This window comes from Coregonus lavaretus (assembly GCF_964263955.1).
Source record: "Coregonus lavaretus genome assembly, chromosome: 2".
Lineage (NCBI taxonomy): Eukaryota > Metazoa > Chordata > Actinopteri > Salmoniformes > Salmonidae > Coregonus > Coregonus lavaretus.
The window spans coordinates 39,161,130-39,177,877 of NC_139989.1; the positions used below are offsets into that span (position 1 = coordinate 39,161,130).

Sequence of the window (16,748 nt, forward strand, 5' to 3'; positions counted from 1 at the left end):
TCAGGAACAGGCTAAGAAAAGATTTTTGGCTGTCCTACCTTCATCTTTCAGTAGCTTCTCTAGGTACTCCTTATCGCTGTAGAGCTCTCCCAGAAGCTGCTTGGCTGTCTTCTTGTTCTGCTGCCTCATCTCCCTTCTCAGGGGGTGAATAAGCCCCTTTGGCCATCCCTTCTTCACCTGCCAATCAATCCCACACACAGAACTCATCATGAGGATGACATGCATGAAGAGGTGGGAGGAATTATGAAAAAGATGCATCTTATCGTTTCAAGACTTTACCATTGACTCACCTCATCTGCCTTGTGGAAGAAGGACAGGTCCCCCTTGTTTTCCAGTTTCACAGATGAGGGGCCTGATGTGGTGGAAAGATAAGCGATTTAGAAAAATATATGCAAAACTTACAAAAACTGCATTATGAGAACAATGAGGTACTCAATCTGTTGGTCTTTTACACAAATATATTTTGACCCAGTACTTACTGCCCACAGAGTTGTCGATAGCCTCTTGGACCTTCTGAATTCCCTGTCTAAATTCCTGCAGCTCTGGCCACAGTTTGTGCCCCCCGTGGTAAAACACCAGCGCAAACTCAAAGTCTCCCATGGTGTATAAAGCTTCCGCTTTCTGAATCAAACCCTGGAAAATGAGGAATACAAATAAATTAATGGGTTTTGCTTGGGAAATGATTACTAATCAGAAACAACAGTGTGCCCTAGTGGTCATTGAAAATAAAATAAAAGCTTTTAATTTCTGGCCAAGTACAATCGCTGGCTGACAGGGGGAGACAGCTGTTTCGTTCCAAACAAAACAGACAATACAAAGCTTCCCTCAATAATGGCAAACACTGGCTGAGAGATAATACAATGACTGCTACACAATAAAGCCAAAGGCTAAAAATAGAACAGGGTTGTATAATGATGACCAAAGTTTAAATGGCACCTTAAAGAATTATTTGTCCTCCATGAGAGAGGCCTCTGCATCCCTTGCATTATCAGAATCTCAAATCTTCACATAGCATTTGGATCTGGCAACCAGACAATTTTTGTCATCTGGCTGAAGAATCAATGCCTGTAAGAAATGGATGAACTGTCATTAGCTACAAATACAAACTTGACATATATGTAGTGTAGACTTGAGTAGCAAAACAGCCACCAGCCACTGACTGAGAAGACAGCCCAACTGACTTGGCAACCAGTGCATACGTTTTCGATTGACAGTTGTGTAAGAAGAAATTGTCTAAATCCATATACACAGAGATTGCATTCAACCACAAGCTTAACAATCAGCAAATTGATTAAATAGTCATAGCTAAATAGCTAGATAGCTATAAGTGGCTACATTTTTATTGTTTAGCTATCATTAGAGCTACGCCACAGATATCATCTTTGCTACTAGTCGCTTCCTGGACACCCGCGATTGAATCAGATCACCCATTACACAAACTTCACAGCAGGTGGCGGTAATGCAACGTTTGTCACGCCACTCAGGCAATAAACGAGCAACAGAGCATGTGCACACTGCATTGTTCACCTGTGCTGTTCATTCCCAAAAGTACACACTGGGCGAGTTCGAGCGGATCACTTTTGACAGCCTTTCAAAGTGTGTTGCATTATGGGGATAATAATTGTCCGACTTGCGCCTACATGTCAACAGCATGAACTTTACAAAAATCATATGATCAAAGGTCATGAAGTTTTGACTGCGGCCAACTGCAAGTTTCTGCAGTTTCTCATACCTTCACCCTGCAGCCATTGCTTGAATTGTGGGAGGCTCTATTGTCAAATAATCATTATTTGTTTTTTACTCATGCGAACGTGACCAAAGACATGACTGAAACAAGAACCAACTTTGCCGTGATTCATGTATACAGTGGATACAAATGAATGATGTTTGAGGCTCTCCCTCACTAATTGATTGTACAATGTACACACATATGATTTCAGTTTGTGAGTGTGTGATATGGGGTTTGGAGACATGTTTATTTCAACATTATGAATGAAAACCTTTTATAAACAATGGCAACACTGCCATGTTGATCGGAGCATTGCTGTTGGAAAACCACAGTTTCCGACATTTGGCTGTCTTAGATGTACTAGGGTTTTTACCCTAGCACTACACAGCTGATTCAAATAATCAACTAATCATCAAACATTGATTATTTGAATCAGCTGTGTAGTGCTAGGGCAAAAACCAAAATGTGCACCCCTTGGGATATCATTTCATTTCACTGAGATTGGTTTGTCAACATGCAATAATACCTGTATACTGTCAATCACTGAGATTAATTATTTGCATTGCTGGCTTCATTAAAAACGGTTAATCTGATGGATTTTGGATGTCCTTGGTCTTTAATTTTTTTTAAATATAATATATATATGTGTGTTTGAGGGCCTATTCATGAAGCCAACTTTACCATATTATTCTGGAGGCATACTTACACACCCAGTCTCATTATTTGCGTGAACGATATCTCTCAACTTTAAACCAGGGCCAGTGTTATGGGCGGGCTTTAGAGGACCTGGCCCGCCTTACCATACCTCCTTGCCCATCCAAATAAAACATTTAAATGGGGGAGGATGGCCGCGAGGTGTAATGGCGGCGGGGCAAGCGTTGCCTGGTAAACATTTTGGACGAAGGGACAAGAGGTCGGAAATGGCAGCGAGCAGTGCGGACGAAATTGAGGATTGAGATAAAGTTGGTGAAGCAACAGCTGTGCTGGAATGCGAACAGTATGGGTGTCAGTTCTGATGGTATGAAGCGGGAGGATGAGGGTCAAGGACAGGAATGGTCGGTAGTGGAAAGAGATAGGAAGAAGAGAGATCATGATACAGAAAGCGGTGGAGCATCTAGTAAAGAAAGCATAAAGACGGCCAAGGTAGGAAGCAAGAGAAGTGATGTGTCGGTGTGGAAAGTGGTGATAGTGTTTGATTAGACCACCGGTCCTCACATACACCCTATCTGACTAACTAATGCCGTAGAGAAAGAGGTAGGTGAAGTCAAATTAGCTTGGTTCATCCGAAATGGTAGATTGTTAATATTGTGTGGTAGCCAGGCTCAGCAAGAGAAGATTCTGAAAATGGAAAAGCTTAATGGGAAGATGATTAAAAGCCATGTCCCTGGTGCTTATGCTAGGTTGAAGGGAGTCATCACTGGGGTCCCAAAATCTATGTCCACAGATTAAATGAAATAAAATGTGAAGGGAGGCAGAGTGATTGAGGCCTAAAAGTTGATCAGTAGGAAAGAGGGTCAAAGATGTGAAAGCTTATCAGTGATGCTGAGGTTTGAGTAAGTCTTGCCAGGAAAAGTACAGATAGGAATCCTTAGTTTCAATGTTCGAGAATATGTCCCATATGCACTGTGGTATTTTAAATGCCAAAGAATGGGACATTCTAGCTGCTCAGTGTAAAGGAAAGAAAATATTTGGCAAGTATGGAGGGGCACATGATTACGGTGAATGTGGAAGCAATGTGAAGGTTAAGTGCTGTAATTGTGGGGGGAAACACAGTGCAGCATTTGGTGGATGCCAGTTACAGAGAGAGGCTAGAGAGGCTCAGAGATATAGGATCAGTCATGATGTATCGTATGCAGAGGCCGTAAAACAGATTGGTAGAACTAAAGTGCGGACTGATGGAGCTTTCATGGATGTACCTGTAGTAAGTGGACCTACTGTCGGGGCTGGTGCTTCTGATGGTCCTGGCATGGTTTCGAGGCCTGTTCAGAAATCTTGTGCTCATGAATGTGTGGTGTCAAAGGACACTTTGATAATTAATAAGGTTAACTTCACATCTTTTATTGGTAAGGTTAACAATACGACTCGGGTTGTGGAAAGCAGAAATGCCAGGTTGAAGGCTATTGTGGAGATGGCAAAAGGGATATTGGGGGTACCAGATGTTACTGTTGAAATGGTTGTTGACATGCTGAACAATCCTAAGGTTGGAATGTTTCAGCATGATATAGAGAAAGTTTAATGGGGTTGGTGAGAGGTTTTTTGGGGAGGGGGAGGGTGTGGTAGAAGTTAGGGATTTATTTGGTTTAAACGTTTGTTTGCGGACCGCCATCATATCATAGAAGAAGAAGTGTAATGGCGGCTGGTAGAGTTTTTTGAGTCGACGCGACATGGCGGCAAATTGAAGAGACAAGAACCATTTGAACAGTTTGCTACTACAGCAGATGTGAAGGAGCGGAAAAAGCGTGGAGATGTGGAAATGGACAGTGAGGAAGAAGGAAAGGAGCTGAGTGTAGAGGGAAGCGATGTCGTGAGGAAGATTGGCGTCAAGTACAAAAAGGAAAATACTTACTCCGGTAGCTCCGAAATTTAACCTGCCGATTTCGGGCCTCGTCCCGCTGATGACAAGGATGTTTCTGGCCCAGTGGGAGTGAAATTTTTGGAGAGAATGGATCCTTGCCTTCTGGCTCATCCATATGTGGTGTCAGGATTGGTGGAGATGAAGTTGGGGACTGTTGAATCGGCGAAAGTAACTAGAAGTGGACTCATGATAATTTTTTTATTCTGTCCTGAGGGAGCGGGCGCTCCGCACCACACGTCTTGGGACAAGAACTTTGACTTGCTATGCTCTCCGGAGCTGAGCGCTGTTGAAAGGAGTGAAAGCTGGGGTGGCGTTAAGTGTTGAGGACCAACTGAAATGGAAGATTCCCGGTGTCTGTGATGTCTGCCGTTTGGTGCGACGCAGACCCGGTGGAGAGCGTGGTGAAACAGAGACACTGTCTGTCCTGCTGAATTTTGATGTCTTTACCAGACAATGTCAAGTTAGGAAGTGTCAGTTATCCAGTGAGAGCTTTTGTCCCGACCCCTAGTTTGGTAACAGCTGCTGTACAGTAACCTAATAAACATCTGCATTTTGAAACAGAAAACTAATTATAATATATTTTATTAACAAAAACACAAAGTTGTTGATGAAAAAGTACTGTAGATGCTGGGTTTTCATTTTTAGAATACTGGGCTTACAGTAGTAATGGACGTGGGTCGCAGTTCACGCCTTGATAAGACATTAAATTGGACAATAGCTAGCCAAAACGCTCATAATAGCTAATTGATGATGGCAACTCATTTGAATGATTGTATAGAAACACACACACCACATAACAAACTGGGATCTAATAACAAAATAATCGATATCATAAATTGCCTAAATGGCACCCTATCAAATAGAAATTAGTTTAGATGAAAATATGGCTTAACATGTTTATTTACCACAGTGTGAAACTTGAGTTAATAAAAAATACAGAAAACAAATACAGTTTTCTGCCCATTATAAAGAAAGGGGAATTCTTTCTTTAATATAATGATTCACTCAGAAGGTTAAACCCATAAAACTGTCGACAACATGGCTTTATTTTGTAGTCTCACTGTAGGCCTGCAGTATTTCTTTCAGGCTGGAGTAGATGTGCTCAAAGATGCCCTCTGGTGGTCTAAATGAGCATCAACGGCAACAATGTCTGACAGTAAAATACTATGATTTCACACACTTTAAGATGCCTTACCATACAGCATTGCAGTTCAACACAACTACTAAATGAGGACCCACTATATATGCATTGTGCCGTTGAAGATGGATAATAATTTTTTATGACCATGGCCTTATTTCTATAACAGCATATTGGATGACTGTCATTCATATTCTCATTCACCCAGCTCAATGTAACATCGATAGGTTTAGGCTACTACATGATACTCAAATTTGCCCTATACCCATCATGAGGTTGCTACAACCTATAGCCTAGAAATTAAAGTTCATACCGTGGGTGCACAGGTCGAGAGACAAATTGGAGTAATCAAGGTGACAGACAGTGACACATTCAATACCGCCTTGTACACTTGACATTTCTTTTTTGCCTGCATCTAGCTGATCTGGGGTGTAATCTTTAGTCCAAACAGTTGCAAAACATTTCAAGAGTTTCTATTGGACAAATTCAGGTGTGTTCTCCTGAGTGGCGCAGTGGTCTAAGGCACTGCATCGCAGTGCTAACTGTGCCACTAGAGATCCTGGTTCGAATCCAGGCTCTGTCGCAGCCGGCCGCGACCGGGAGATTCATGGGCGGCGCACAATTGGCCCAGCGTCGTCAAGGGTAGGGGAGGGAATGGCCGGCAGGGATGTAGCTCAGTTGATAGAGCATGGCGTTTGCAACGCCAGGGTTGTGGGTTCGATTCCCACGGGGGGCCAGTATAAAAAAAAAAAGATGTATTCACTAACTGTAAGTCGCTCTGGATAAGAGCGTCTGCTAAAAATGACAAAAAAAAAAAAAAAAGGTAGGTCCCTCCCCGTTCCGTTTAAGAAACATTTTGCTACAGAATCGGCGGAACAAAAAACACCCCTGATCCCCCACACACACAGTTCACTTTCATAGCAGCCACATAGAGCATTATCACTTTGCTTGTTGTAAAATTCCTTCTTGCATCTACACGCTTTCCTCCTTTCAACTTTTCCCTTCACTTGTGGACTTCAGTACACAACACAACAGCTGTCTGTGACTAGGCACAAACACCTCTCCATGCCAAACCTCTTCACACCATAGCCGCTAACCGCTACACAGCCTACATCATTGTCACCATATTAAGGTTATAGTAAAACAAAAAAACTAGAACTAACGCATTAGTAAACCCATAATCCAATCCCAAGTGTACAGTCATGCATTACAGTGTACAGCAAGTAGTTTAGTAGTTAAACCGGCGGGCCCCGGTGGAAATACATTTATAAGTGGACTCCCGAGTGGTGCAGCGGTCTAAGGCACTGCATCTCAGTGCTTGAGGCGTCACTACAGACCCCCTGGTTCGATTCCAGGCTGTATCACAACCGGCCGTGATTGGGAGTCCCATAGGGCAGCGCACAATTGGTCCAGCATCGTCCGGGTTTGGCCGGTGTAGGCCGTCATTGTAAATAAGAATTTGTTCTTAACTGACTTGCCTAGTTAAATAAAGGTTAAATAAAATAAAAAATAAAAAGCTTACATTGACTTGGAAGAGTTGCAGTGTTGGATAGCCTTAGCCAGCTAGCTAACATAAATAGCATTAATATCTGTTTGAGTCAGGTTATTGAGTAGGCTAAATAAGCTGCATTAGCTAAGTGTAAGGTAAACTAAGAAGAAGAAAAAATACAACAAAATATAGCTAGCTCTCTCTCTCTTTCTCTCTGAGTCAACTACTCACCACACTTTATGCACTGCAGTGCTAGCTAGCTGTAGTTTATGCTTTCAGTACTAAATTAATGATCTGATCCTTTGATTGGATGGAAAAGATGTCAGTTCATACTGCAAGAGCTCTGATAGGTTGGAGGACGTCCTCCAGAAGTCATCATAATTACTGTGTAAGTCTATGGAATGGGGTGAGAACCACAAGCCTCCTAGGTTTTGAATTATTGAAGTCAATGTACCCAGAGGAGGCCGGAAAATAGCTGTCCTCCGGCTACACCATTGTGCTAGCCTAAAGGGTGCTGTTGAGGCTACTGTAGACCTTCATCGCAAAACAGTGTGCTTTAATCAGTTATTTGGTGACGTGAATATATTTAATACAGTTTTATCAATAGTTTTACTGTTCCACAATTTTTTTTTCTCGATTAAATTCACTGAGTAGGATGGTCCTCCCCTTCCTCCTCCGAGGAGCCTCCACTGATAGTGGCTAGCTGAGAAGAGAAGAGAAGAGAAGAGAAGAGAAGAGAAGAGCTGGGCCTCTTTCAGCATGACACAACAATGTTCAACCTTTGATTCAACAGAAACAGTGCTATTCTAAACAACCAGTTAAAAAACATTGTGATTATGGTGGCCCAAAGGGGGGTGTTGTACAGTGTGCTGCACAAGTTTTGCCATTTCAAATGGTCACACCCATAATGATCAGTCCACAACCCGCCAAAACTGTTGAAGTACGGTGTGTATCCTTTCGGGGAAACGTGCCGTTCAAACCAAACAACGCAACGTAGCAAAATGTTTAATGAACTGAACACTTCCTGGGGACAGAACATTCTGTGGCACACCTGGTTGTAAATAGTGTGTGATTTGTAAAACTCAAACCTTGACTTTGTTTAGCAACCTGTTCTAAGTTGTAATACGCCACATCATTCAACTGTTTTTATGTGGTACTTTCCTTAAGTGACCCCAAGAATATTAAAGTGGAACTGACTATTTTAACAACATGAAATCTTATTAAAATCTGTTCATATACACCCCCAGGAAGAATATGACACACTTAGATATGGTCGTTTTTATAAATTCATAGAATGTTTGGGAATGACATATAGTAAGGCGTTTGTGAAACTTCTATAGCAATATAGAGTGGGAAAGCAGCCTTGCATTTGGAAAATTAATAGACACTGCAGTGAATAAACCCTAGTAAAAACATCTGTCCTGTCCAGGACCACGCAGACCGGTGCGCCCTAGCCAATCAGAGCTACAGTAGGCCTATATGCAAATAAGCCATTTGCCACACCGGCCTGCCATCATTCACTTTGAACTGGACTGTGTGTTTACAGGCAGTAGCAAAAGCATGACTTAAGATCTTTAGAATGCATTCGCCAAAAGCCGCAAAATACACCTGAATGGATTTCTGTTCATGTGTAAATACCACTGGAGTCTTACATTTGGAAACTTCACAATCCTAATGATCAAACAACCATGAAAAGGGTAGGCTATCTCTCCCTCAGTTGCCTATGCACATCAACAAGATCAACAACTAATGCTAGCCAGAGCGAGATGAGCTAAAATCTAATGAGGGAACATTAGATAAACCCTCTCAAACGTTTTCAGCTAGTTGGCTGTCAAAATTGCACTGATAAACGATGGGAAATAGTAGCCCGCTCGTCCTTCTGCAGCTTGCCTGCCAATGTAAGCTTGTCCCAACCCACGTTTTGACAACTGAATGGGAACTTGCCTGCCTGCCCATTTGATCGATGCCAAATACATTTGATTGACAACTAATAGATATGCTAACAAGTTCATCATAACTAACTAGCTAGCAAAGCGATTCACATTTGTTGCTAGCTAACCAAATGACGCCTGCAGCATCTCTAAATGTAGCCAACGAACAACGATATGAGGGGAAAAAGGTCGGTCACTCACCCACTCCTCCAATGATATGACATCCTCACAGCAGCTAGATAGCTAACGTTAGGCTCCGTGCTTTTAGCTTGCTAAATAAACAGCTAGTGACATACTGTAAATAGATACGCTAACCCAGAGGTGTCAAACTCAATCAGCGCACGGGCCATATTGAAAGAACACAACAAATTTGCGGGCCAGCCTATTTTTTATTTTATTTTTTACGTGCATCTGCGACCCAAACTGGCCATTGTTTTATTAGAAGAAATATGGCCCTTTGTAATGTCCACTTTTGTACATATGCTGTATATAGCATTTTAACGTTTTAAAACAAAATAGATAAATAATTTGTCCAGCCTTTGCTGCTATGCTGGCAGATGTGCATAATATGCTGTGACCCCAATCAAAAAGTATTTAATAACTCAAAATAATACAAACTTAGCTATAGGTTGTTGTAACATTTTAACGTAAAGCATGTTTTTCATTTAATTAAATAATAATGTTATGGGTGAACACCCTATAGTGTTATTGTATTGACATACCCAGCCTTAATTACAGTCAACCGTTTTTGTTGAAAATATTAAGTCATTGAATCTGAAACGGTGCATCCCGAATGGGTGGCGCCAGCAAACAATGTACTAGGCCAGCTGTAATTTACAACCTGATAGCAATATTTTTTGGACTACCAAGAAATGTACTGGTGAATTATATTAATCATTCATTGAACTGCATCCATCTATTCTGCCAACAATGTCTTACTCTACGTCGTGGAATTTTGAGTCAAATAGAACCTATTTCTAAAACCTCTTATAAAGTTGGTTTTGAAACATAAACTGGGAATTTGATATGTTTTTACTGATATAATGATTGTCTGTTTGTTTCATATCTGCAAAGAAGTTAAAACGCTGTCAGTTCCACTTTAAATACTCCAAAATCAATAACTTTTTACAGTATTTGGTTCTCTGAGCTTGACACCAATGAGCACAAAGTAAGGAAATGTGACCTGTAATAGTTTTTTTTGTATGTGACAGAATTTTTTTCCAGGGAAAATCAAATGTCAATCAAATGTATTTGTGCCTCTTTTTCCAAGAAGGACCATAGTGATTGTATCAGATGTTATCGCAGAATAAAGACTTGATAGGCTAAACATTGTGGCCATTAGGGTGTCTTCACCTGTTCTCCTCTCTCTGGTGGTTTAGCTGTCTATCAACGTTTTGTTTACAATATTTCATGGTATTGTGTAAAAAATATTATAAAAATGTGAATACTGAATCTGTTATGATGAGAAGGAATTCAAGGAAACAGCCAACAGACCTAGAAACGTATTTCAATACATTTTATTTGCAATGTCTTAGCAATGCAATATAGTATGAAATAACAGATTTACATCACCAGTGTGTTTTCTTGTATCTTTCAGTATGTTTATCTATTGTCATCTTTACAGTACAACCAATAAATATATAAAGCACTTCCTAAATAGTACTGAGCCATAAAAATGCATTAACATTTTAACCGGTAGAAATCAGTAGAAGTACAACGTATTTCCTCAATAGCAAATTGTTTGCAGTGATACTAATGCATTTAGAAAAGTCCTTTATACAAATCCCTCACTTTAGTCAACCTCTTCAATGGTTGGGCTTTGGGAGCTGGCACCAGAGCTGGTCCGTGCCTGATCTCCACAGCAACCTGTGGGCATCCCTCCCTGCTGGTACAGCTTGGTAATGATAGGCTGGCACACGTTCTCCAGCTCCTTTAGCTGATGCTCATACTCCTCTTTGTTGCCCAGCTGGTTGTTCTCCAACCAGGAAATGGTCTGGTCACACCTGTCCACCACTTTCTTTTTGTCCACCTCGCTGATCTTGCCTTTTATGTTGTCGTCCTCCACGCTGCTCTTCATATTGAAGGCATACGACTCCAGGGAGTTCTTGGCTGCTATCTTCTCCCTCTGTGCGTCATCCTCAGCTTTGTATTTGTCAGCATCCTGCACCATCCTCTCAATATCCTCTTTGCTGAGCCGCCCCTTGTCGTTGGTGATCTTGTTCTCTTTGCCCGTGCTCTTGTCCACTGCTGATACGTTAAGAATGCCGTTGGCGTCGATGTCGAAGGTCACCTCGATCTGAGGGACTCCTCATGGGGCAGGGGGGATCCCAGAGTGCTCAAACTTCCCCAGGAGGTTGTTGTCCTTGGTCATGGCTCTCTCTCCCTCATAGACCTGGATCATGACCCCGGGCTGGTTGTCGGAGTAAGTGGTGAAGGTCTGGGTCTGTTTGGATGGGATGGTAGTGTTGCGTTTGATCAAAGCGGTCATGACCCCTCCGGCAGTTTCGATGCCCAGGGACAGGGGAGCCACATCCAGCAGCAGCAGGTCCTGGACGTTCTCAGACTTGTCGCCAGACAAGATGGCTGCCTGGATGGCAGTGCCGTAGGCCACCGCCTCGTCTGGGTTGATGCTCTTGTTTAGCTCTCGGCCGTTGAAAAAGTCCTGCAGGAGCTTCTGGACCTTGGGGATCCGGGTGGAGCCTCCGACCAGGACGACGTCATGGATCTGGGCCTTGTCCATCTTGGCGTCCCTGAGGGCTTTCTCCACAGGCTCCAGGGTTCCCCTGAAGAGGTCCGAACACATCTCCTCAAAACGAGCCCTGGTGATGGAGGTGTAGAAGTCGATGCCCTCAAAGAGGGAGTCAATCTCAATGCTGGCCTGGGAGCTGGAGGACAGTGTTCTCTTGGCCCTCTCGCAGGCTGTCCTCAGCCTCCTCCGAGCCCGCTTGTTCTGGCTGATGTCCTTTTTGTGTTTCCTCTTGAACTCCTCCACAAAGTGACTGACCAGGCGGTTGTCAAAGTCCTCCCCTCCCAGGTGAGTGTCCCCAGCCGTGGCCTTCACCTCAAAGATCCCATCCTCGATGGTCAGGATCGACACGTCGAAGGTGCCCCCACCCAGGTCAAAAATCAGGACGTTGCGTTCCCTGGACTTGCCTTTGTCCATGCCGTAGGCGATGGCTGTCGCCGTGGGCTCGTTGATGATCCTCAGCACATTCAGCCCAGCGATCACTCCAGCGTCCTTAGTGGCCTGTATCTGTGAGTCGTGCTGCGTCTCCGATGAGTCTCTCAGTGTCTGTGAAGGCCACATAGCTGGGCGTGGTCCTGTTGCCCTGGTCGTTAGCGATGATCTCCACTTTGCCATGCTGGAACACCCCCACACAGGAGTAGGTGGTGCCCAGGTCAATGCCGATAGACAGGCCTTTAGCTGATGACATCTTGATGGTGTGGAGTTAGTTGCCTACAAAAGAATGAAATAATATTTTAGAAATTGATATTATTCTACGAAAACCTCCACCAACAGTGATGTTAGCCTAAATATACTTGAATAACAACCAGACCTGGGTTCAAATACATGCGTATTTAAGTATTTGTAATGCTTATTTTCTGTGTATTTTAGTATTTTCAAATAATGTGGCCACTTCTATTTAAAGTATTTTCTAATAATTTCATAAAAATTCTATTTGAAACTATTTTCAAATACTTGTTTCTAAATACATTTCAAATACCCCTAGGACCAAACAATCCTGGGTTCAAATGCATGGAGTATTACATATGATTATTTGAAAATACACTTGTCTGTGTATTTGAGTATTTTCAAATACATGCCAATACTTTCCAAATGTATTTCCAAATACATTCCAAAATTCAACTACTTATATTTCAAAATGTACCGGTTTTTGAAAATCATTGAAATTCAATAATAAGCATTTGAACCCAGGTCTTATAACAACACTGTTGTCAATGTTTGTGTTATTTATTAATGAGATTATATATATATATATATATATATATATATATATATATATATATATATATATATATATATATATTAGTGTTACACACTAATACTGGCCAGGCACATCTTCAGTGGGGTTTAACAAAGAAAATGGCAGACACAATCATTTCAGCTAATCTATTACAGAGAAACTATTTTTACAACAGGCCTACATTTTTTCTATGAACCCTCCTGAATAATATTGTGTTATCTTCAAAGAATTAGAGCTGATTTTCTTACAACGAATAAAGAACTAAAATATAATAAAATAATAATATGCTAGAAAACATGGTGAATATAGGCCTAGTCAGTCCAATGAAATAACATAATAAATGGATGACTATTATAATATGATATCTTTATAATATTATTTATTTATTAGTAAACCAAATATTATGGCATAATGTTATAGCTAAATCGGCTATGTCGACACAACCAACATAGCATAATTTTCTATTTCTATAAAGTTTAACTGTCACAGCCTGAGTTACTTACAGTTTATAAATGTAGAGGTCTGTTGATAGTGGCTCTTCTCTTTCCTTGCTTTCTTTTCCCTTTAGTATTCTCGTTGAGTCGATGTTTGAAACGGAATGAACTTCACCAAAATATATACTATCCCCATTGCCTAAAAAATATCCCTCATGATTTCTAGACATTTCTCGAACGAGAGCGCAGCGTTCCTGTGCGATGACGTACGCTGCGAGGCGCATGCGTTGCAAGCGCAGCAAATGAAAGTTATCGTCTTTCCAGAGCGTTCGAGAGGCGCAGAGACTTGTCCAGAACGCACAAAGCCTTGACTAAAATGCTGAAATTTGAATCAAACAGTTTTTTTTTTACACAAATTAAACAGCATGCAGTTCAACCTTATTCAGTCGAAATGTCAGTCTATCGGCTACACTGAATTTCCTCAACAATTCACGAGTTGTCAGTCTATACATTTCTTCTCACTAATGAATAATATATATTTATTGGAAGACATTTGAGTGCCTACTGCACAAGTGGTATTCAAAGTCCTTTTTTTCTACACTACAAACAACTTACCACAAGTTAATGTGCCTCCTTACCTCTCAACAGATTCCAGGGAAGATCCTTTTTTTTATTATTATTAAAGCCAGAGTATTTAAGATTTCCAGTATTAATTTAGAAATGAAAGACAAATTATGAACACACCAGCTAATCCTTCTCTATTCTATTCTAATCAATGCTATTCTGTTCTATACCATTCTAGTCTAGCCTATTCCGCACTGATGGCCCATCAGTTCACATTTGCTTAGCATAAACAAAAGTATTCATCCCCCTTGGCGTTTTTCCTATTTTGTTGCATTAAAACCTGTAATTTAAATTGATTTTTATTTGGGTTTCATGTAATGGACATACACAAAATAGTCCAAATTGGTGAAGTGAAATGCAAAAAATAACTTGTTTCAGAAAATTCTAAAAAATAAATAACGGAAAAGTGGTGCCTGCATATATATTCACCCCCTTTGCTATGACGCCCCTAAATAAGATCTGGTGCAACCAATTACCTTCAGAAGTCACATAATTAGTTAAATAAAGTCCACCTGTGTGCAATCTGTGTCACATGATCTCTGTATATATACACCTGTTCTGAAAGGCCCCAGAGTGTGCAACACCACTAAGCAAGGGGCACCATGAAGACCAAGGAGCTCTCCAAACAGGTCAGGGACAAAGTTGTGGAGAAGTACAGATCAGGGTTGGGTTATAAAAAAAATATCAAAAACTTTGAACATCCCATGGAGCACCATTAAATCCATTATTAAAAAATGGAAAGAATATGGCACCACAACAAACCTGCCAAGAGAGGGCCGCCCACCAAAACTCACGGACCAGGCAAGGAGGACATTAATCAGAGAGGCATCAAAGAGACCAAAGATAACCCCGAAGGAGCTGCAAAGCTCCACAGCGGAGATTGGAGTATCTGTCCATAGGACCACTTTAAGCCGTACACTCCACAGAGCTGGGCTTTACGGAAGAGTGTCCAGAAAAAAGCCAATGCTTAAAGAAAAAAATAAGCAAACACGTTTGGTGTTCGCCAAAAGGCATGTGGGAGACTCCCCAAACATATGGAAGAAGGTACTCTTGTCAAGCGAGACTCAAATTGAGCTTTTTGGCCGTCAAGGAAAACGCTATGTCTGGCACAAACCCAACACCTCTCATCACCCCGAGAACACCAGCATCATGCTGTGGGGATGTGTTTCATCGGCAGGGACTGGGAAACTGGTCAGAATTGAAGGAATGATGGATGGCGCTAAATAAAGGGAAAATTCATGAGGGAAACCTGTTTCAGTTTTCCAGGGATTTGAGACTGGGACGGAGGTTCACCTTCCAGCAGGACAATGACCCTAAGCATACTGCTAAAGCAACACTCGAGTGGTTTAAGGGGAATCATTTAAATCTTGGAATGGCCTAGTCAAAGCCCAGACCTCAATCCAATTGAGAATCTGTGGTATGACTTAAAGATTGCTGTACACCAGCGGAACCCATCCAACTTGAAGGAGCTGGAGCAGTTTTGCCTTGAAGAATGGGCAAAAATACCAGTGGCTAGATGTGCCAAGCTTATAGAGGGGGAGGGGTTGAATAGTTATGCATGCTCAAGTTGTTTCTTTGTCTTATTTCTTGTTTGTTTCACAAGGGAAAAATATTTTGTATCTTCAAAGTGGTAGGCATGTTGTGTAAATCAAATGATACAACCCCCCCCCCCCCTCCCCTCCCCTCCCCAAAATCAATTTTAATTCCAGGTTGTAAGGCAACAAAATAGGAAAAATGCAAGCCACTGTATCCTCATCATGCAAGCAAATGTGAACTGCTTGTGACATTCTCCTGTGAATTTCAATGACAAAAAACACAAATGGTAGCTAAAGTATTTGCTAATATACAGTGCATTTGGAAAGTATTCAGTGATGAGGTTTGAACATGCAACCTTTGGGTTCCTAGGTAGACATTCGCGTTATATCCACGTTATAACCACTCAACAACCTGCGTAAACCATGAACTAAAAGTACAGCTATCATGCTTGTAAACACATTATAGGGTTTAAAAAAACATTAATAGATTGATTTTTATAAAGAATGATTTGTTGTTGCATTCAACTGCCGAAAATGCTGTTATCGAGGTCATTTTCATAGGTGACGTGGGGGCCAGAACTCAGGATGTGATAGACGAGTTTCCCCACTAGTATAATTAAGTTCGCTACCAGTTGGAGGGCTGTTCAAGTGAATTTTTTGCAGTCGTATGTGGTAAATTCCCATTTAACACTTGGTTACGAACGAAGCAACACATTAGTCCTCCCTGCAACTCTTCCTGCTGCCAATCCTCTCTCCCACTGTTAGCTAACGTAACTGCCGAAAATGCTGCTAGTTACCAACACCCAGAGTAAAGCCGTACCTTAGAGTAGCTTTCAATGGCTTTGACATACTCTCCTTTGTGGTACAACTGCTCCCCCTCGGCCATGCAAGTAGAAAATGTACTTTTGGGTCTTTTGTCTCCTTCATTGTCATACATTTTTGCAATAAAAAAAACATCCAATGCTATGCTAGCAAGCAATTGCATTCGTCTAGTTTCAACAAAGTCCCATCAGTGGTATCCTAGCAATCAGCCTAACAAGTCTCTCCGGGGGGGGGGGGGGGTCATTCTATGTCGTCACTAGTTACCACAGCCAGAAAGACATCAAGCCCGCCCATTTCCACCACAATTTATCTTCTTTAAATGTGATTTTAAACCTAACCTTAGCCACACTGTTAATCTTATGACTAACTCTGAAGACCAAAATGCAAATGTTTGTTTTCATGAATTTTTACAATATATCCAAATTTTACTTTGTGGCTGTGCTATCTAGTGAAAACCGTCAGGTCATTTAGAGAGCGGCCCTGTC

At 41.6% G+C, this 16,748-nt stretch overlaps 2 pseudogenes across 2 annotated transcripts; both read right to left on the reverse strand.

Annotated features, from left to right (window-relative positions):
• Positions 1-16,378, reverse strand: LOC311139025 (outer dynein arm-docking complex subunit 4-like; annotated as a pseudogene). The gene is made up of 5 exons: positions 16,262-16,378; positions 937-1,065; positions 480-633; positions 291-352; positions 1-177 (listed from the first exon to the last, which is right to left on the reverse strand). The product of its transcript is annotated as an outer dynein arm-docking complex subunit 4-like (transcript).
• Positions 10,557-12,210, reverse strand: LOC311101278 (heat shock 70 kDa protein-like; annotated as a pseudogene). Its single transcript has one exon. The product of its transcript is annotated as a heat shock 70 kDa protein-like (transcript).
• Positions 16,379-16,748: the final 370 nt, after the last annotated feature.